We start from the raw sequence: 23,225 nt of genomic DNA on the forward strand, positions 1-23,225 counted from the left end.
GCATAAATCTGCAACTACAATGACGAGACAAACAACAAATAGACTTTTTCCCCTCAAATTTCCACCAAAATGATTTCACAGACACAAACATTTTTTTGAGTAATAAATTGTAATTAGTGTGCAAAACTTGACAGGGTTATTAACCTACATTAACACAATCGGCCAATGCGTCAAGAAAAAGAAAGTGGCTTGGAATACAGTTTTGATTACAATTATGACTGCATTTTGAAAGTCAAGGCTGTATTTGAACTGCATGAATGATCCTCCTGCAGAATCTAGATTTAAAAACAGTCTTTTTGCAGTTTTCTTCACCCGACAGATTAAACTTATATATTGGTGCGCAGGTGAGGAACTGTGTTCAATTTGCAAAAATAAACCTAGGTGTGAAAACATCATCTGAGGATTTTCCATTAATACTGCTAGCACTTGCAATACTGTATACAACCATAATGCACAAGCATAGGATGAATAAAGACAGGAAATTAAGAGCAGATGTATACGAAGGAAAGTATTAACCCACATTCAACTCAGCAACAAAGTCAAACAATATGTAGATGGTGGTGGAGAATACGATAAACGTGCATTCATCATGTTGACCGAGCACTTCTCCAGACGTTGATGGATGTGTCCCACAATGTCTGAGCAGCAAAATGCGCCCCATTGTTCCGCTGAGTTCATGTCACGACTTTTCCAAGTTCGAGCTCCTGCCTGGATCCTGAGAGCTAGATTGTCAGTGATGGAGCTCATGCTGTCAGCAGACATGCCAGGAGCAAACATCCGCTGAATGAGATGCTGGTCCACAGTCCAAACCAGGATTTAATGTGATCCTAGAAACATAATACACAAACTAATGATTAAATGGAGCCAAAGGAAAGCACTCTAGAGCATCCACACGTTTCCCCTTACATTTACATCATCTCCTCTGGCAACATCTTTTTTTCTTTGGGTGTAGGTAAAAAAAAAAATATATTAAGTGACTATTGAAAAGAAAAAAAAAGATTTTCTTTAAACACCACAGTAAAAAAAAGCAAAAAAAAAAAAAAAACCCCTGTATGCCTCTACTCTAAAAATCTATTTTCTTGAGCAGGATTTAGTTTCCACAAAAAGAAGATTTGAGGCCTTCAAACTGGGATAGGTTGCCTCATCTGGGACTGAAATGATAGGTCTGAATGTTGACAAAATTATGATTGTGTGTGTTGTGCTTTGATTAAAACCTTGAGGGCACAAAAGGTGTGTTGAGGTGTTAAGTTCAATACCAGCAAAAAGATGATTAAAGAAAAAAAAATCAGATTTAAAGTATTCTTATTTTCTAGATTCATACCAAATATATACATCTTTATCCAAACAATGACATTAAAACAGCTGAAGAAGAGGATGGTCTAGGTTTTATTTGTCTCTGACTTCTTCGTTTGATTGTCAGCACGTCCCAAGGTGAGGTAATGCAGGTAGGTGGCCTCTTGACAACACAGACGCCGCTGTACCTGGGCCTGCTCATGCAGCCTTCAACAAAATGACATTACGTTGTCCACCCCCGCACACCAACCACTCAACCCTGCAGATGCCATGGCAGCAAAGTGGTGGGACCGGCCTGTCTCGCCTGTTCCTCGCCCGGGGAAAGAACAAATGTGTCAGAGGATAAGTAGTCATCCATCACTATTTTTTCATCTTCTTTCTGCTTGTCTGCACCTCTGAGTTGGTTTACCTGCGAGGAGTCACGTTCCACTGGTGCACAGGATATGTCTCATACTTCTTTTTTTTTTTCTTCTGGTGCCCCTCCTTCTGTACCTTTTAGTTTCTTCATAAGTTGCTTCCACCAATATAAACTACAACCCTTCTGTGCTTTCCGTTAATACTCTTTGCCATGATCCGCCCACCCTTTCTACCTCGCCTCCGAACAATATTATTTCACCTTATTCCCTGGATCTCTCCTTTTGGCCCGCATTCTGCTTTTTTCTCTTCCCACGTTTCTTTCCTCTGGAGCCCAGCCAGAGGAGCAGCATCAGCGCACAGAACCAGGTCCCAACCTGCCTCGGAGTCTCAGCCTGCCCATGTGAGTCTTTCTCTGCCTGAGGCCAGCCCCTATCGCCCTCCCCCATCAGCACATCCACCGTACCTGTCTGCTGGCATCCTGCCATCCACACAACAGTTCCCCTTCATTTAGTGAGAGAGCCAGGTAGATGAGAGGAGACGAAGATAATGTGAGTCAGAATCCATAGAAAATGACTACTCTTGCTGGGGTCAAGCATGTTTGACCTCCGCTAGGAACACCCACGACCACCCTAAGAGGCACCCATGTACAGTACCTCTCATTCAGACTACTGGCTGCCCTGCACCATGCCATCAACAGCTTCCTTTGAAGGCCACCGACTCTGTGGTGGGCCATCAAAGCATATCTTCATTCGGTTCCACTGAACGGATCTGAGACTCCTGAGAGAAGTTGTTTGAAGTGATATCTCGCTGCCACAGCATTCTTTACCATGCTGTCATGACTTAAGTTACACAATTAAAAGGAAAAACAAGAATATGGGCATACTTCCAACCCCACCTCCTTGATTGTATCTCCTGTACGTGTGAGCTAACACCTATGTTTGATCAGTAAAAGTAACATGCTGTGGTTTGTTTACAGAAACTATCAGCGTTCATCATAAAACGTCAACGTGTGCGATCACACAGTCAAGAGTGATCAAAAAGAGGCCAAAGTCATCCTTACCTGTTAAACCTGTTGAGGTCATCTTTCCATTACTCATTCGCTTCCTGGTGTTCACCTGAGATCATCTGAAAGAAAGATACAAGACAAGGGGGGAAACGATGATTCAGAGAGAAGCTCATTCACAGGTGAACATGAAAGTCAAAAAGAGGAGGAATCAAATATGATCCTGGCTAGCGGTGCCCAAACTTAAAGTGAAATGTAATGTTAGTTGAAAGCAGAAAAGTAAAAAAAAAATCAAGCCAAATTACAAAAATCAGAGCTCTCTCAGACATACTGCTATGGTGCGTTTTACATTCATCCATTCATTTTATTCTTCTCCTACTGTAGCTGCTTAACCTTCCCCAAGGCTGAAGTAGCACAAAAACAAACAGAGGCACCCAGGCGTAAATACGATCAGAAACTTCCCCCAGATTCTCCTGAAAGATCTTCAGCTGCTGTAAGGCCAGCTGAGGATATCTGGGTCAGCCTCAGAGCCTCCGCCAGCCGTCTCCACGTTAAAAACCATCACATCCAGGTATCTGATGACATTGAATGACGCATTAACCATTGAAGGTTTATAGTAAAAGTTCAGAACATCCCATGACAGTACATGGTGTAAACTGATCTAATTTCCAAAACAGGAAGATTCACATCAATGTTCCTTATTTGGGCAAAACATCTCTGCAAGAGTTTTTTCACTTAACTTTATAAGTGAAGAAAACTGGTTTACAAGAAAATCTAAGGAAATTAACTTACGACCCTCCTCTCGTCTATTGGCTCCCATCCTGCAGTTAAAGCATTAAATGGGTACTAATAAGATCCAATAAACAATTGGTACAATTACCTCAAAACGATATGGACAGAAATATATGCTGGTCATTGTAAAACTGATTGTACTATTCGTACTAATTTAATTTAAAATTGGCTCACTCACGGAGTTTCCTAGTTTAATAAACCAAAGATATGTTGATTGAGATGATAGGTTGATTGCATCAATGAAGGGGAGTAAAAGCACATTTCTCCCTCTGCATGTCTTACTTTCTGGACCGTTACTGAAATGTGGAAATGTGCAATATTCACTGCAAGACATCAACTGGAATAACTTTATTCAAGGACATCAGGCTAGAACATATTTTTTTATGTGTAACAAAGAAAATTTGAATGGTTCATAGTTTTGATGTCTGATCTACAACCTCGAAAGCACTTGAACCGATATTTTTAAACTTGAACAGAGTTTGTAAGCGACATCCCGCCTTTGTATGCAAAGAAAACTGTAAAAAATGGCGATGAAAAAGATTTGGTTGAAAAAAAGAAACACAAAGTAATGCGGAGATGAGTTTACTTCTTTCAGACTTGAGAAACAAGAGTCAGAGGTACAGATATTTTGATGCTGATTGCCATAACATTCAAGTAAAGCCTATCTATTATCATTTCTATTATTATTACAAGCCCAGGCTCCTTCCCCACCAGAGGTAATATTCCATGTCCAGGAGGATTGGATCGCCAGGGTAACCACCTTTAGCCACTACCCAGCTTACACTGCACCTGACCCCTATGGCCCCACCCACAGGTGGTGAGCCCATGCAAACGGGGACCGACGTTGCCTATTCAGGCTGTGCCCGGTCGGGCAACATTACTTTAATTTTCATTCTTGCAGATGACTTCTGTTGGCTTCACCAGGTCAAGTCCTTCAACTCTTGCTGGGACAGTTCGCAGCTGAATATGAAGCAGCTGGGATGAGAATAAGCAGCTCTAAATCTGAGACCATGGTCCTCAGTCGGAAAAGGGTGGAGTCCTGATAATTATATGCATGCTTTATGGTTTTGGCTGGAGGTATGTGAAGATTTATCCACATGGCTCAATTGCAGAATTCCCGCGAGCCCCACACTATGCATACTAGGTCACCTGGGTGACATCCACATTAAACCTAACTTAGCTCACTTGATTCACACTGCCTTAAGTATCGCAAAGAAAACCTTGAACTGTAATGAACTGGAAACAAAAGTCTAATCTATGTATTAATCAATTTAGGAATATTTTTTCCGATCATATCAGTAGTGAGATAATGTCTGCTTCCACTAAACATCATTCGGCAGAGCTGCATTCTCTCTGGTCCCAGTTTATGGGGTTCATCACCTAGTGGGGTCGGGTGGGTGGGGATCCTGTAACTCATGGAATTGGGGGTTGACTTGGGGTGCTGGGATACAGGCCGGGTTGAGGGGGCGGGTTGAGGGGGCGGGTCTCCCCCGGCGGGGGGGTACTCGGATGGCCGCGGCAGCTGGGGGACTTATTCTCAGGTTTATATGTTCTCTGTCGTGGGTGTGAATGGTGGACTGTTTGTATCATGTCCCAATCCACACTGGGGACTCTGACAGTGGCAGGGGACCACTCCTGGGGGTGCGGCGTGGCCCTGACCGGGTTTGATGGAACGGGCCCCCCCCACCCTGGAGTGGCCTGTGGGGAAGTTTCGTGCCTATCAGGGCCAGTACTGCTGGCCCTGCCTCCTGGCTTCGGGCTCTTCTCCTCCTCCTGCTCCCCTACATGACTAACGCAACGGGTTTGGGGGTCCGGGGCATGGGGGACGCTGTTTTACATACCCCATGTCTGCCTGCTCCTCAGTTTTTAAATAACATCTTAGACATCTCTATACTCAACAGAGGTACACCTGACAAGGACACTTGCACATAGGGGTCTTTGGAGGATGGGAGACACTGCTTAATGTGGTTACTGGCATAGCCACATGGTGCCATGACCTCCCCCTCCCTGTCTTAACCGCAGTAGTCACACACACTCATCACCAGGGGCCAGGAGTGAGGTCTTCCCCCAACCATGTTTCCCGCATTCGGCATGGGCCGGGGGGACCATTGGGAGGGATGGATAGCCGGACCCGGGGAGTGGGGAGTCACCCACAGTGATGTGGACTCTGCAACTATCTGTCTTGGTGGAGAAGGAACTGAGACAAAAGGCCAACCTCTCGATTTACCAGTCGGTCATTTTCCACCGCCTATCGGTCACTTGGGCAGCAGCCTTAACCTCCCTCACCCCAGACACTTCCTCCAGCTCTTCCTCCAGCTCTTCCGAGGGGAATCCGAGATGTTCCCCAGGCCAACCGAGAGACATAGTCTCTCCAGCGTGTCCTGGGTCTTCCCCGGGGTCTCCTCCCGGTGGGACATGCCTGGAACACCTCCCTAGGGAGGCGTCCAGGAGGCATCCGATAGAGATGCCCAAGCCACCTCAGCTGACTCCTCTTAATGTGAAGGAGCAGCGGCTCGACTCCGAGCTCCTCCCGGGTGACCAAACTCCTCACCCTATCTCTAAGGGAGCCTCCAGCCACCCTGCGGAGGAAACTCATCTCGGCCGCTTGTATCCGCGATTTTGTCCTTTCGGTCACTACCCAGTTCATGACCATAGGTGAGGGTAGGTGTGTAGATTGACTGGTAAATCGAGAACTTCTCCTTTCAACTCAGCTCTTTCTTCACCACGAAGGTCCGGTACACCGACCACATAACTGCGGACGCTGAACCAATCCGCCTGTCAATCTCACGCTCCATCTTTCCCTTGCTTGTGAACAAGAGCCCAAGATACTTGAACTTCTCCACCTGAGTCAGGACTTCTCCACCCACCTGGAGAAGGCACGCCACCCTTTCCCATGGGGGACCATGGCCTCGGTTTTGGAGGTTACCTAAATCATTGAACACTAATTAATTATTTCCAAATACAGCTAATCTCATGACAATTCCTGTAATTCAATTATGCAGCATATTGCGTAGGACAAGGAAATATTGAAATGTTAATTTTCAGGCCGGCACTGTTTTAAAACTTTGCTAAATGAGTTTCCATACAGACATGTTGAGTGTGACATGTTTAGTTCTAAATCACACTCATATAGACTCATATAGAAACGTGCATGCTTACAGGCTTACATCAATGCCATTAGAGACACAATGCCATCGTATTAGATCATAATTAAATGGAGCTCGTCCGATTACAATCTTCTGTCACAAGTCATATGTCTGCTGTCTGCTGTCTGCCCCTGGCATGACGACAGAGATGAGGAAGAACGCTTTCAGGCCTTCAGCTCTTACCACTTTCGGTTTCCTTGAATTAATTGAATAATTTATTTAAATAATTTATAAAACTAAAGAATCCAATGTCCCACACTAAATTAAAGGTCACTATATTTGATGGTTCATTTTGAAAATCCCAATTTTTCACTGGGCATTCATACGTTCCCACTTGGTTAATAACATAGCTATCTCTATGTTTGTAGACTACTACATGTTTTCTTGCAAGGACCTAGTCAAAATACCATACTACTACCGTACTACTGTTCTCTTTATCAGCTTTTCTGTGAGATCTGTCTAGTTTGAGTTTAGTTGAACAGTATTTCAATTTTAACACACATTCAAACTCTGTAACCAGTGAAACGTGCTACACCATATGAAAGAAGTATACAGTAGGCTACCAAGTCTAAGAGCTCACAAAGCTAACTAAATGAGAAAAAAAAAATGTATTCTCTTTTTCATTCTTGAATACTTAAATTACCCCTGTCTGTCATTCAGCCACCGACAGTTGGAAATCATCTCTCTTTTATGCACAATAATGCTGCAAATCCAGACCGAAACGCTTAAGAAATGCAACAGTCATATGCTTTTTGATGCTGCATTCAATGACAAAGCAGAACTCTGATATTTTACCCTCTAAATGAGAAAAAAATGTTGCACACAACAACAAAAAGTAGTATGTTAACTTAGTGAATAACCGATGTAAGGCTTACCAACTACAATTCTCAAATTTTAAGTCCTCCTTCAAAAATACAAAAAATAACGTGAGTAAATGTAAAATATTTCATTTTGGAAGCCTATTCTTGATCTAAAAACAACAATAGAAAAAGTACAGGTGAAACATTAATAGCTTTAAGTGACTTGGTAGAGTGAACATAAATGAAAGGACATAATGAAAATCTGCTGTTAACAGAACAAAACAAAAGCAAGAGTACGGTTTGCCGTTTCCAAGGTACAGTGAATGCAGCATTATGTGAGGCCGTGAGTGGGATACATCTACTTTTAGCTGGAACTGTGTTGTAACATTAACAACAAATACAAGAATCTTTCTAAATGACATATTTTCAGAACTAAACAAGGAGCCACGATGGTGTTCGTGTGCTGGTAATCACCTCAGACATCGAAATATAGCAATTATGGCACTTTTCCCCCCACAATTTGTCCCCTTTAAGGCTCTTGCTCAACCAGAGGTGATTTTATAATGCCTTTACAACTCAAGCCTTCGCCAGTACCTTCATGGAACATTAAAAAAGTCAAATCTGGATTAGCAAATTAACTCAACCGACTCTGTTTTATGTAAATCAGTTTTCAGCAGAGCTGTGCAAAAGCTTGGCAGCTCAGTGGAGCCAAGGCAGAAAAAGGGCCTTTTCCATTATAGCACTTATAATTCATATGGTGTGCTGGCTTATTCTCCGAGTTCAACAGGTTCAGGTAGATACTGGATCACGAAACCTGTTGGTCACTTTACTAGCTGCAAACTCGTTTAGGACTAAAGGTGTTCTCTCCGGACTGGCGGCAGTTCGGGTCCCTCTTCATCCACTCGGAGACAAAGGTGCTCCCTGCCTCTGAGTTTCTCTGTCCCAGACCTGTAACCCTGGCAACAAGTGCACTGTTTCCGAGTGACACAAAGGCTGAACTTTAAAAAAAAAAAAAAATCCTTTCAGGTTGAAGGCTCCAACCAACACTAGAGGGGAAAACAGCAATAACAGGACGGTGGGGAGAGAAACTGAATACTGGGAAATTGCTTCACAGAGTTTCTGGAGGACATGGTAAAATGATTCTTTCTTTCCTCTCCCTTTTAAAATACCTTTCCCTGGCACCAGGCACCATAGGTAGCCGCATGCTGGTCTCACTTCTTTTATATCCTTTCTTATATTTCCATTTTTTTTTTAACCATCATGCTGCGCTAAGTGAGTTATCATGTACAGCAGAAAGCTGGGGTTGCATATGGCTAAGCTAAGCCTCCAGATGAGGTCATGTTTAGAGAGTTGGTGAGCCAGGAGAAGAGTTGGTCAGGTCTTGATTAGCTCAGGGGTAGGGGCTCCCTCCAATATTGGACACCCCTTTGTGTGGCGAGATTACAACCTTATGAAAAACTGCCCCTGCTGACACGCCTGATGGGATCAGAGCTTCCTGCTCGCTGCATCGCCCTGCTTATGAGCCCTCCACAGAAACAAGAGAAAACACACAAACACCAAGTGTACGGACTAGAAAATTCAGACTGGAAAAGCAAGAAAACAGAGAGATCAGGACACGCACACACACACACGCGCGCACGCACGCGCGCGCGCACACACACACACACACACACACACACACACACACACACACACACACACACACACACACACACACACACACACACACACACACACACAGCTTAACTCCTCCTGCTGGGTCACCAATGAAAATCATATGATGCACCACATCCACCTCAGACAGAGGGAAAGAGAAAGGGAATATCTCAATCAGCAAAAACATCACCAAACAATGAGAGGATGCAGAAACAAATATTTAAAGAGATTGGATTGGTAGTGCTCCTACGATGAATTTAAATGATTTGATATCATTTCTGATGGTCCATTAGTTCAAAATAAAGTGGTGATTATAAGCGAAGGGTAATCAGAAAGCTGTAAACAAAACCTGCATTAGAGTCCGAAGCAGATCTTTACTTTTTTCCAGATGTGTAATTGACTGTTAATTAGTGGTGGCTGTACTTCACGTAGATTTCCTCAAACAAATCTTATTTAACCAAGAACAAGAGAATAAACGAGGCACTCTGGTTTTCTCAACCGCACCGCAAACTTCAACACCTCTCCATTTCTACTGTGTGGGAGCCTGTACCAACAAACACTCATATTTCTGCAGAGTGCTTTGCGAAAGCAAATAAATGGTGTATAGACACAAGCATGCGAGCACAAATGCATATAAACACACACACAAGCCAGTCGGGGACACTGGCACAACCTTGCGCCAGCGGTCCTTTAAACCAGTCATGTGAGACGACCCATTCCCTTCTGCAAATCAGATTACATCTCCGAGCTGAGCTGAGGTTTGCAAGTAAACACCCACATTTAAAGCTCGGGTCACACACACGCGTGCACGCGCACACACACGCACACACAGCTTAATCAGATTTTGCCATTTTCTTGTGAGTGCACACAAACTGGATCTGCGAGGAAAGGAAATACTAGCTCCAAAAAAAAGAAAATCCAGAAAATGTCAGAGGATTGAACAAATGTAAAGCATAAAGCGTCCGTCAGCCTAAACAAATGTAGGTAAGGCCTCAGACTCCTTTGAAAAGCAAAACAATTCCTTTGTCAGGGAAAATCATAGAGCTTCCTTTCAGCAGCGTTCGACTGCTGTTTGGCAGCTCGGCCGTGGAATGAGCACATGTGGGAACATGTTTATAGTGCTTTTCGTAGGAATGCAAATGATAGATGATTCACAAATGATTCAAATCCTATTCAGGTTACCCAGCGCTGATATATTAAAAACACGAAAATCGCACTGGTTTATTCTGCTTAAATTAGCGTCAAATTTGCCTCGGTCAGTGATTTAATGTTAAACAGGCCTAATCATTCCACTGAGTGATTGTGTTAGCAGATAAATAAGTGCATGGATGGTTGAGCGATTAAATGTAGTGAGCATGCAAATGCTTCACGTATAAAGCGCTTTTGTGGCGCTCATTTTACCTGAATCTCAGCAGTTTTCTGACTCTGGTCGTTAGTGAACTGGTGAGCTTAATCAAGCCCAGACAGGAAGTAAAATACGCCGCTATAAACCCATCGACTACATCAGCTTGTCCCTGTGGGCCAAGCAGCTAAGAAAATCTCATTTCGTCATTACCTTTTTTCTCAAAGACTTGAAACAAGGCAACGAGACTGGCATCCGTAGTTTCTCAGCCGTCTGGATGGACGGGTAAATGTCTTCAAAAACAAAAGAACAACATATAAAACTAGAAACTTGAATAATTTCTCTATAGACTACTTAAAAAAAATCACCATACTGTCAATTCCATTTCTATTAACTAAAATCTGTATGCCTAAAGTGCTGTGCAACTCATTGTTTGTGCCGCCTTCGCCCTCTGTGCATTAGAGGTCAGAGGGTGGGAATTTGTGGGTGGCTGGAAACTGAGACTGCTGTGCCCACAAAGGGGTGTCAGGACTCTGTCAGTCAGTCCAACTCAAGTTCAGCTCAAGCCGGGTCATTCTCTCTCCACAATGACATCTGAGAAGATCAGGAATGGAGACAGGCAGCATGGAGAATGGAGGCGCAGAGGTACCGCGCCCTGGCTTAGGTTGCACTGGATGCTCAGATAAGGCGACGGGGAAGGGCAGAATTGGGCAGGGCAACATGGGAAGCTACTGTTACCCTCCGGAAGAGTTCACTCAACTCTCAGATCACCTGCCACACCTGGGGAGGGCAGGATCTGATCCAGGCACACAGTACTGCAGTCGGGAGTTGGGAACTGCTCACCGTGCACGTAGGACTTCACATCAGCCGTGTAGCAGATTCTGTACAATGAATTACTGGAGGATATTATACCATATTTAAGCCAAAGAAAAAAAGAAACTCAATAATCAATACGATGTTATAGTCAAAACTTGTATTTAAAAAAGGGACTTCTATAGGATTTATGTCAAAAAAGAACTACAAATCTTGTTTTAGAAGATTATTCAAAACTGATAATACAAAATCATATTCCATTTCTGAGAACTGAGTCCTCTAAATCTAATGCACTAGATATGTAAATATAAATGATAAGTTACAAAATGTCCGATCAAGCTTTGTGGGTGTCGTGAAGAAGCAAAAACCTTTTGAAAAGAAAAAAAAAGAACAATATCATTGGAAAGCAGAGTGAGAAAGTAATTAAATGAAGCACTGGCAGCTAAGAGGAAAAGGAACTGTGTGGAAGGCCAAAGCATGGCTCTGCAGCCAAAGAAAAGCTGAAAGAGTTCAGTTTCTGCATCTTGCATGGGAATAAAGACAAGAAATAATACATGATAGCCATGGCAAAGTGTTAGATTAGCTTTAGCTGCATCTATGTTAGAGAAGGCCTGATGTCAAATACAATGAGAGAATCACTTCAGCCAGGCTTTTTTTTCCTATGTAATGGTTAGAGCATCAGGTCTGTAAATATCTAGCGTTTACAAGAATGTGATTAATACCCACGTGCTTAGTATTCCTTATAATTGGCTGTGTCAAACTATTGTCTTGGATGGTTTATGCCTGATTGCAAACGTTTAAGAGTAACATTTTATTGGCTGAAGCCATCAACAACAGAGCAACATTCAATTATTTCTTTGTTAGAGCCCTGTCTGCACAGAACATGGGACAGAACTACAGTGGCAATAACTGCCACGTCATTTAAAAACAAATATATGCACCCTTTGCAGTTTAACAGAGTTTCCACAAAGGAGTAAAAAGGTACATGATGCAATCTGATATTCTGACCCATTTTTGGACTGAGAATTCAAGAAGGTGCTATTAGCTATTTAATAATACTTAATAATTGGATAACCCCTTCTTCTTCAGTGAAGATCACGTGGAAAAAAAAATTATGCGATTATGATTTGAGAGTTCATTCAGAAGCAACGGTGGTGATGAATCTTGTCTCAGATAAAAATGTCAGCAGAGGATCCTCTATCACCTTTTTAAGCCCAAAAGAAGCAGTGGACAGCACTGGTCAGAGGAGCTGTGAAATGTTAGTTTTAGACCGAAGGTAAACAGCCTCTCCCATGGTGGGCCTGTACCCTACACAGAGTAAGCACATGTTTCCCATTGTGGTTAAAAGGGATGGGGATTAAAGTGTAGCAGAGCCGGAGCCACAGCTATACACCCCATGGTGGGATCAGAGTACTCTCAGGCCTTTGAGCAGCGCTGATGAAGCCTACTTGGAAGTCGCTGGTGTACAGGGAAGAGGCACGGCTAGATCTTTTAGATGGGTCAGTGAGAGTCCTCCAGAGCTCAAACTGGAGGCCTTTCCTTTGGGCCTGATGAGGCAGGCCTGTTACAGTGTTGACAGGACTGCCTGACAAAAGCTGATGGATGCCGTAAAAGAGATGAAGAAGTGTTGAAAAAGGGCGGATTTTGCTTCAAAAGATCCAACAGTGCCAAATAAAAATAGATCAACTTTAAAGCTCATATTAAACCCTGAAAAATGAGTTGGAGGGAAACCAAATGAAGTTTAGACTGAAAGAAGATGACAAATGTCCATTAATTGAGGCCAACGAATATCTGGCTTTCACGCCGGGGCCGCGGGGTCAAATAGGCCACATTCAGGTACCACAGGGGACAGTTAAAGCAGGAGACTGTGACTGCGCAGCCAATTAAAGGCCACTTTAAAAAGGCAAACAATGCCAGGGACACTGAGGAAGCTATGCATAGTGAAGCATATCTTTGCTCACCAAAAACTGCCAATTAACCAACGCCACGTGAAGTTCAGCTGTGAAGGCTGCAGGCGAGAAATGGACATGCACAACGAGTCAAAAGAAGGAGGAAGGGCTGAATATTCTTCTCCTCAATTGCAACGTTACGATCACTGCTGAATAATTTGGGGGATGTAAAGGGATTGAGGGTTTAAGTTAAACTTCAATTGAGCTCATAAAAAAATGACAGATGAAATAATTAATCAAAAATGATTACAAATTAACTAGCTAAATGTAAATAGTATAACAGAAATGGAATCGCTCCAGTTGTTTTTCTTTTGAATCCAATGAGATTTACCTGGGTCTTGAGTCCAAATAGCTTATCTGGACTTAAGCTGTATCTTGCACATCCTGAGAGCTGAGTTATGGCTCCAACGAGTGAAACGGGATTCTCACCCAGACAAGTTTAACTCGAGTATTCCGGAAAATTAAGAACCATCATTCTTAACCTCTTGGCCTCACATAAAATTAGATAATTACATGCTGCACGTCTGTCAGCCTCGCAGCACTGGTGCATCTGCGTGTGTTTGTGGGAGGAACTGGGGAGGCGAGGATCGTGTCAGGGTGTTTGTGCAGATTTGCAGGACTTTCTCAGCCGCAAAAACACCGCTTGGGTAAAAGAGTACGTTAACGAGCATATGCACGGCCGTGTTACGAAACTGGAAACAGATTTACATCGTGATCAGGATCAGCTCGGAAGAAAAAAAAAAAAAAAAAAAAAAAAATGAATGAGTTCACCGGACCCTGTAAACTCTGCTCACACTGTGATCCAGGTGACTCAGAGCTAATGGTGCGTCGGCACAAAGAGCAGGCACAGAAGTACCACTAAAAGGCCACTTTCTTCTCCTCCATGACATCAGTTGTTTCCGATTCCAGTGACAAATCTCTGACCTTCAGCTCGTCTGATTAATTGGTTCCTACAGGGTTCTTTGGAGCGTCTCCATTTGAAATAATAATAATTATTATTATTTAATAACACTACTGGAGCCCTGATTCGCCAGATACAAACATTCAGTCAGTCTCAAGCACGACCACAAGTCAAAGTAGCCTGGCATGTGATGAGAAAAAGTTTTCCTATTGACCCTGATCTCAGCACTCAACCAGGATGGAGTTATTGGGTACGTCTTGCAGCGCGGACTTAAACTAAAGCACAGAAGCACGCTGCATACGTTTGCGTGTCGTCAACACACACGCAAACAAAAACTTCTCATGAAAATGCAACGGACTGAGTGGAGTGGAAAAAGGTAAGATGAGGAACACATCTAATCTGGCTAATTCTGCCAAGGATTAGGAGCAGGCATATATCGGCAATAATAAACAAATGACTAACATTCCCGGCCTGAGCGGTTGTGAGCCCCAGGGCTCCAGCTCCAACCCAGCACAGTCTGGATCCAATCCCTGCTGTTTATCAGTGCAAGCAGAAGTGACCACTTGTGAAACCTCCACGATAAACACTTGAGGGACAAACCCTAAATGAGTAACAGAAGTGTCTAACCAAATCACCCGTCCCAGTTTGATTTATAGACTTCAAACACCACAGCCTGATATCCCGACCGCAGCATTATTCAGATACTGTCCATCTGATGCTGTTTTCTTGTTAGCCCTTTTCTTTGAAGCTACAATTTGATTTTGCTGTAATTGTCTGTACTGACTGACATTTCCAAATATTCAAGTAGCACAAATGATCATAACAGCAAGGAAATGGACAATGGAAGGTACTACAGAAGTTAACCTTTGTCTGGCGTTAGCTTTCTGTTACCATCTCCGATGTTAACGGGTCGGTTTTGACCCGTGTTTTAAATTATCTTTAAAATACACTAAAAGCAATTATCCATCATCCAATTTGTTTCTCATCTCTTGGTTACATTGTTAGGCTTCCTTATCCATGAAAATATTGGTTTTAATATTTTTGGTATGGGACTCTTGGGCCTTTTTTTGTCAGTATAGCCCTTAATTTCAATTTTAAAAACTGGTAAAATGAGCCTCAAGAGAATCATATGAATAAATAAAAGATTGTTGTGTTACCTGGCTATTACGGAGAGGTATTAGAACACATATCTTAAATAAATTTGTTTCAGTTATTTTTTCATTTTAATATTATTAACTATAGTAACATCTATGGTGTTATGGGTAAATTTCGACCCATTTACTTGGGAAATGGGAAAAAAGTAAAAGGTAAAGATTTCAACCAGAGCATTTTATAATTTAGTGAAAAGAAATGTTGGATATTATTTTGTTGAAATAAAGGTTCCTGATAAAGTCAAAAAGCCTTGATGCAATAAACGCATTTTTGTGGTAGTTTTATGAATTTAAAACCTAAGAACGGGTCGGTGGCGACCCTAACAACAGACGAAGGTTAAAGGGTGTTACAACTCAGCTGGTATCTTTTATTTTTGTACTGTGTGACATCACATGAAATGCTTCATCAGTTCTCAACTTGGTCGGATGTTCGGTGGTCTTAATCTCACTCTGCGAGTGTGTTTAAGGGTTTCCTATCCTTGACTTTACTCCACCTATTTTGTTTTGGTCAACAGTCCGGAGTCGAGGTGGAAAAGTGCCGCGATGGCAGCATTTTGCTTTTCAGCAGGTCTCGACAACAGTGCCTTACCTGCTGAGCCCAGGGACTTACCAGGCTTGAAGGAATCTGCCACTTTAACCCTGTCCTTAAGCAAGTCCCCGGCCAGCACAAAAGCCATCTGGGGTGCGGCTCGGAGCTTAAGCAACAAAATAACTCTTTCAAGCAGCACTCTGCATGGTTCTGACTGCAGGGTGTTGAAGTTGCTACTACCACAACTCTGACTGGACCTCTTCCTCTTCCACCCTTCTAATCCTGGCCTACATGACTGACTCCAAACTGAAAGCCCCACACGCCAGAGGTGGGAGCCAAAACCACTGTCAGAGTCAGAAAAAAAAGGACCACCTGCTCATCAAACTGAATTGCACTCACAGAATGCAATGCCGAATAGAAAGAAGGAAAAAAAGGGGAGCGAGAGAAAAAAAATGAAAGGAAAGGCAAGTCACATTCTCCCTCTGTGATCTTGGCAGACAAAAGAACAAATTGCACTTCTGCGTCATGACTCTGAGGGGGAAAAAAATAAATTGGCATTAGGTCCCACTCAGCACTGTTTGTATGTGAACATGTATATATAGGTTCCATCAGTTCCCACATGAGTGCCAGAGAGGTGCACAGACCCACCTTTCAGCCTTTAATCTTGGTTTCTTTTGTATTCCGCTACACTTGTGTCTCTTGTTTATCTCCTCTATTGGACAGAATTGACTGTTATTATTCCAAACAGCATTATCTTTATTAATGCCACAGGTCTCTGTACTGTGCACTCTCTGTGAGTCGAGTCTGGACAGAACTGCAGCCAATCTCCCCAGATAAAAGCTCAGTGGAGAGCCGTATGCAAGCCAGACAGCTCGGACAAACCTTCATCCTCACTCCTTACTCTCAGACAGAGGCAGAGGCCCCACAAAAGATGAAGATATGACTTTAATCTTGGGACTTTCAATCAGGCTGAAACATGTGAACTGAGAGCAGGTCTCTAGGAGGCGATCAAAGTCACTTTGGGTTAGCCTCTAGTCAGAACAAACAAATTGCGAGCCAAATTGGCAAAACATATTCACAGAAAGCTTTGAAAACCTGGAAATTGGTGTCTGAGAACTACAACTTCTGGTTTATAAGAGTGCATCCCACTTCCACTGTTGCCTTATGTCTTTGCAGGTTGGTATGAACTTGGAGCCGGAGCCATTTCCCAAAGTCAGCCGTGCGTGACAAGTTATTTTAAGGGTGGTGTGGAGAGCTGACGTGTGGCCAGGCCAGGGCAGGACAGCAGCTGGGGTCTCGGCTTAGTGCTTCCAAGCCCCTCGCTCCACTGAGGCACACAGCATCAGCTCTCGGCCAGAGCCCGGACACTGATTTATGGGACAGAGGGATTACGATCAAACCAGCCATGAGGACCACCCAAATGGTTGGCAGAGGACAACAGCTGCACGAAAGCGTACAAACACACATGCATGCAAAGGGAAATGTATTTTTACGTGACAGCAATTAATGTGCATATTTTTACCTGAGTACATAATTAATCAATAACACATTGAATGCAAGAGATTATAAAGGACTTATAGTAAATATTTTAGATTAGTAGATGTGTTCGTGCCATGTAGGTGCTATATGAAAAATTTATGAACTGAAGCTTCATCAATACTCAACTTTGAGCATAAGATTTCATCAGATTAAATTAATGCAGTTTTCATCTGCAATAATCGCACACCTATGATTTATAATTTTCCATCTCAGCTGATGGAGGTCCATTACAAGTGTCGATACAGACGAAACCCAGGGGACATTTCTCGAACTTAATCAAGTTCGATAATTCCCTTTCCTTCCCAAACACAGATTTGGCTCTCACTATCAGTCCAAATGCCATCATTAATTCTCCTTTATCAGTTGCCCTTCTTGTCAAGAACACGTGCAAATACATTGAGCCAAAAAGGAAAAGTCTAAGAAAAGTGCACATTTCTCACTTGCTGGGGCAAAACACAACTAAACCTCAAGGCACCAGCTGGATGAGCTGAACAATAACATCCAATGACAAATCAGACGTGGTGCATTCCTTCAGCAAACACTGATCTCATCAAGTGAGACAGGTAGGCAAACACTCACCTGCCCTAAGCTAATAAGACAGGGAGCATGGGCGCGTGCACACACGCACACACACACACACACACGCGAACACACACACGCGCACACGCACACGCGCACACGCACACACGTGAACAAGTTTAAGCTGAAAATATGCATGAAACTAGATTCAAATTCTTCTCATGGGAGAAATAACCAACCAAAGACAAAGACATTTTTTATGACAATTAAGTGACATCTCTGCAAGTTTGACGAACAATACAGCCTCCTCAACGCCCATTTGTTTTTGCACATATCTGATCATGGGGAGTTTAAAAATGATGGTTATTTGATGGCTAGATTCCTTCTTCTACCAAATAAGTGTCAAACATATTTTCCGAAGGCCGCTTCTGCTCTACAAAGCTCCTCAGAGAGCACAACTCCACTCAGTGGGATGCACCGTCAACATTTCCTGACCATGTGACTCTCCTCAGTCACCATTTGATTGGACAACACAGAGGATGGAGAGAAGAGGAAGCGATGGAGCCAAAGAATGGCAGTGGAGCTAGTTGGCAGCGATAACGGGAAAGAAAAAACAAATAAATAAATTAAACCAGTTCCAACTGGATTGCTATGGAGATGAACCAACGGCAGGCTGAGGGATAGAGATGGCTCGGGGGGCAATGGCTGACCTGCTGTAGTTCAACAATTCATCCGCGTTTCCGGATCCCAAGTGATTGGGCAAACACGGAGGCAAAAGGGCCCCCGAGGGGCCGAGAGGGGAGCGTCCCCCTGGAGTGACACTCTGACACACACTGGTTGGGAGAGGGTGGACCAGCCAAGGCAGGAGTATAAGGGACAGGGGGCTACCGGTTGTGAGGGGGGGGCAAGTAAACAGGGCACCGCAGACTGCAAGTACAGCCACAAAACGGAACAGATGCCTGCGGCCTTGGCAAGCAGAGTAATCAAATGATTTGTGAAAAGATGCCATTTCAAGGACAATAATCTTTTTAGTACGCCACAACAAAAAAAATAAGCCAGTAAATTATGTTCCAGTTCCTCATAAGTGAAATAGTTAACAACATTTGGCTACCATTTGTGCCAACAATAAAAGTTGAAGTTGCGTCAATTTTAAAAGCCCAAACCACAGTAACCCTATACGTCTCTGGCACAAAACGCCTTCTTCGCAGAACTTTTTGCACATCTGGGTGAGACACAAAACACTACCAACTGAATACAAAAGATAAGGCGTAACATCATCCCATGACGTGTGAGGCAACTCATTAAGGATACACACTTTATCACACATACACACACGCTAAAAAACATGTACTGGAACCAATTTTAATGCTCAAGCACTACAACCCTCAGAAGATTAGCAGGAACACATAAACTTACCAGAAAATCTCTGGAAGGCAATTAAAGGCTGACATTTCACTCCCCCCAAAAAGTGGATTCCTTCCCTGTGAAAAAATAAGAATGAAAAAGAAGACAAATGTCACTTTCCACATTGATCATAATGTGTTTCAATGCTGTACCTGTTGACATTTTAACCAGCCGGGTTACTTAAGGTGGAAAAATGTGAGATCTTGTAAAAATAAGAATTAGAAATACTTCAGTCTTTGGGGAAATGGGTTAATTTAAGGCACAGATGATAGCATCATACAGACGAAGAACCAAATGGCTTTAGTCGCCCACTTTGCACTGTGCCAGAGTTTATTACATTTCGTTTCAGTCAGCAGAAGTTCTCTTTGTTGCACAGCTCGGTTTGCTCTCACCAGAATGGTGAAAACCAAATCCCATTTGTCAATTAGCAGGAGGACTCTGAAGGGCTGAAATGCCTCCATTACAGCAGACCGTTCACTGGGCAGAGGTGTACAGAGGGTGTGCTAGCAGAGAGGACATTTTACTGGTTCTCCACTTCCACCCACGTCAGAGCAGAGTGCTTTCATAAACACTGCTGAGGCATGCCCTTCCTTTAGAGGGAGTTGGGATCTTCTCAATAATAATCCACCCATCAAATCTTATAAAAGGAAAAAAAGGGACATTTACAGCGTGTCTGTCAGAAAAATAAAGAGGAGAAAGGAACAAAAATAAAGGGGAAAAGTATGATCATGATAAAAATAGCAGATGTTAAGAGTCACTTCTCGAAAGGTGTGTCATTCAGGGAGTTTGGGACAAACTTTTGGCGGCGCCAGAGCTCTAAATTTAGCCTATTTGCAAAAATAAAAAGTGAGCTCAGTCTCTGGCATTGAACGACTCTCCGTCCAATTTATGACCTCAGTGGTGCAGCGAACGTCACTCGTGACGAAACACTAACCATATAACACGACAAAAAAAGACCTATTTAAATACTCAACACATAAGGAAACAGTCACAGTTTAAGGTTTCCTGAAAATGATCCTGTTGTGGATATCCAAGTCCAAAACAGGAGAAAAATATCCTCCTGCTCCCAGAAATGAGAAGAAAATTACATTTTACATAATAAACAAGGAAAACAAGAGCCCTCTTAGACAATTTCTCTGATGCGACTGTGTGAACCGAAAGGGACTTCAAGATTATACAAGTATAAAGTATACTTGAGGAATCTGTATTCATACATGCCCGGGACGAGGCTGTGTGTGGCAGGCCGGGGAGGATGCCCCTGGGCCAAGCTGAGGATCAAGTCAAGCAGAAGTCCCGTCTAAGCTCAAAAGCATGCAGCAGTCGGGCCTGTAACTAAAACACAAGCATAAACACGGCGATGTCAAGGATTACACACTGCAAAAACTGCCGCAGGAAATCACAGACAGCACAGGTGTAACCATCGCCGCGGACGCATTCTTCCCCGTCTCTGCTCTGCCAGCGGAGGGTCCGACTGACAGCTCATCATCTATGCTTGTTGGTTGTGTGAAACCTGTGTAAACATCTGTATGATGCTGGATGTGAGTGTGTGTGTGTGTTCGGGGGGTCCCTGCAGACCCACAGGTGAGCATGACACATGCACACATACCATGGGATTACAGGAGCTAATGTCACGTCAAAGAAGCCTCGCAGCAAAATCTTCATCTTAGTGACTTGTGATGTCTCACATTTCTTTGATTGCTGTGTGGAAAAGTATCTGCAGTAGCTGATGCACTACTGAATAACAAGAAGCTTTTCATTTTTTATTCAGGACATGTTTAAAACTTTGCATTTAGACAGCTAAAAAGAACCGTACTTAGTGAGAGCGAGAGGGAAGATGAGGTGAGGAGAAGACATTTCTTCAGTAAACAGCACCCTCTAGAGCAATCCAGCCTCATTTTGAATAGACGCATGACATAGACAGATTTATGCTCCATTCTAAGATTCATTTGAACTCATTATTTCATGCAAAATGCCAACAATTCTGCTGAGTTATCAAGTCTTGGAAAACAGGAGAATCACACTGGTTCTTTTTTGCTCACTCTCGCTTTAAAATGCAGCAGATAAGCAGGTTGTCTTCTTCCCTGGCTTCTGCACGAACCGCACAGTGCCAGATTCAGGCTGAAGCACTCTTTTTCTCCAACGTGTAGCTGATAATGAGGCAGGCTGTTATTAAGATGTTTGCTTTAATCGTGTGCGGGGTTATTAGGTGCGGTTTACAGTACACAGGAGAGATTAAGGCAGGCCGTGCATGACGGAAAGAGTTGAGGAGGCTGACGATAAGCCAGCTACCCACCACTGTGTAGCGCGGCTGAGAAATATGAGCGCCCTGTTGTAGGACATGGAACCGGGCAAGACAAACCGTTTTCCCTGACCCTCTTCTGTCTCTGCATTGCTCTCTGTCTCAGTTGCTCTCTGTTCGCCCCAAATCATGTTACACAACCGCAAAGGAATGCCTTGTATATCAGAGACAGATTTAAAACAAGAGGGAAAAAAAGAAGAAAAAAAAGAAGCAGAACAGCAAAGAGAGGATGGCAAAGGGATCTCCAGAAGCCGTGGGTGTTGTTTGGGTCCTGGCTGGGAGCTCAGCAGTGTTGTAAAGGCACACTGCAGTGATATATACACGTCCAGACACATACACAATAACTACTTCACACATACTTATATAAACTCAATCAACCTGGGACGCGCAGCAGCGTGCACACAACCTGGGAGCGCTGCATGTTTCCTCGATATTTTTCCATGCTATTAATAAAAATAGACATTGCAAGGTTTCATTACTTTTTGTTGGAATTAGGGGAGCACTTGAAAATCCATCATTTTACGAGCTTTCACATTTTCCCACAGTATTCCCACCATTTTTTTCCGAGCATTTGACCCATACGCATTAAAGTGGCACCGAATTAGGTCGACATATGGAGCCAAAATGGGGCACTCATATGCTACTAAAAAGAAATGACAAATGGCAGCCACCGCACATGTTTATGGAAGCTGGGCTGTATTAAAAACAATATTTCCTCTTAACCAGAAGACAACGGAAAAATCATTGAAAATGAGAATTTATTTTGACGGACTGTTAAAGTTGTTGAGCTAATTAATGCTGTCACATTGATCCGCAGGTCCATTTTATTCACCCATGAAGTACTATAAAGAAGCTAAAGTTACATCAGCATTACTTTTTTCATTGTTTTGACATTTTATTTAACTGAAATGCAAAATCCATTTTAGATTTCTCACACCCTTTTGCATCACGCCGGTAGAAGGTGTGTGTTTATCCATGTGTGTGTATTGAGTTAACAGAAGGTCAGAGTGGTGAAGCATTAGAGCAGTGTTTGCTCTCTTCCATGTACTCTGGGGGACCAGCCTGTTTGAGAGTTTGAACAGTGACGTGAGAAACCCGTAAAAACAGGACATAGTGCCACTCTGTTTGCTTAAGAACACCCAAAGAATGGGCCGCCATTCCAAAACAAATCTCTCAGCCTGCATTCCTCCTGTCCATCAAACCCTACCTGTTGAACAAGATGTGACACAGAACGGAAAAAGCAATTGTGAAAAGAGCTACTTTCACAGAAAGATGACTTGTAGTTTGTGGAGAGGCTGTCAGGTCTTTGACCCGCGTTTTCTGATGCAGAGGAGACGTGCTTTCACTAGTTTCTCTACACTTCTTTCCAGAAGTGTAAATGTAAACAGTTTATTGACAGTTAAAGTTATTAATAAATAAAATGTGGGGAGTTCCAGCTTTTCTAACATTCCTATTCATGAAACCCTGTTTCTAAAAGACTTGGGATAATGTAAAGTGTCAAAAACAGAATGTAAATACTTTAAATTGATTCAAACTTGTAACTAATAAAAGAAATGGTATTTAAAAAAAAACATATCAATGTATTCACATTTGTACAATGATTCACAAATGTGGAAAATGTAAATAGCAGAGGTAATTTACATTATCTCTATACGGTGGTGATATAGATAATATTTGGGGAATTTCAGTAATTACAGTACAAAAAAAATAAATACATAAATAAATAAATGGG

General features: G+C 42.9%; 1 long non-coding RNA gene across 1 annotated transcript in view; it reads right to left on the minus strand.

Annotated features, from left to right (window-relative positions):
• Window positions 1-202: 202 nt before the first annotated feature.
• Window positions 203-23,225, minus strand: part of LOC133422402 (uncharacterized) — a 53,637-nt gene continuing 30,614 nt past the window's right edge. Inside the window, exons 2-4 of the long non-coding RNA XR_009770740.1 lie at window positions 19,207-19,271; window positions 2,711-2,775; window positions 203-827 (exon numbers count right to left, since the gene is read on the minus strand). This is a non-coding gene — a long non-coding RNA (uncharacterized LOC133422402). The remainder of the gene's footprint in view (window positions 828-2,710; window positions 2,776-19,206; window positions 19,272-23,225) is intronic.

This window comes from Cololabis saira, chromosome 21, assembly GCF_033807715.1.
Source record: "Cololabis saira isolate AMF1-May2022 chromosome 21, fColSai1.1, whole genome shotgun sequence".
Taxonomy (NCBI): Eukaryota; Metazoa; Chordata; class Actinopteri; order Beloniformes; family Belonidae; genus Cololabis; species Cololabis saira.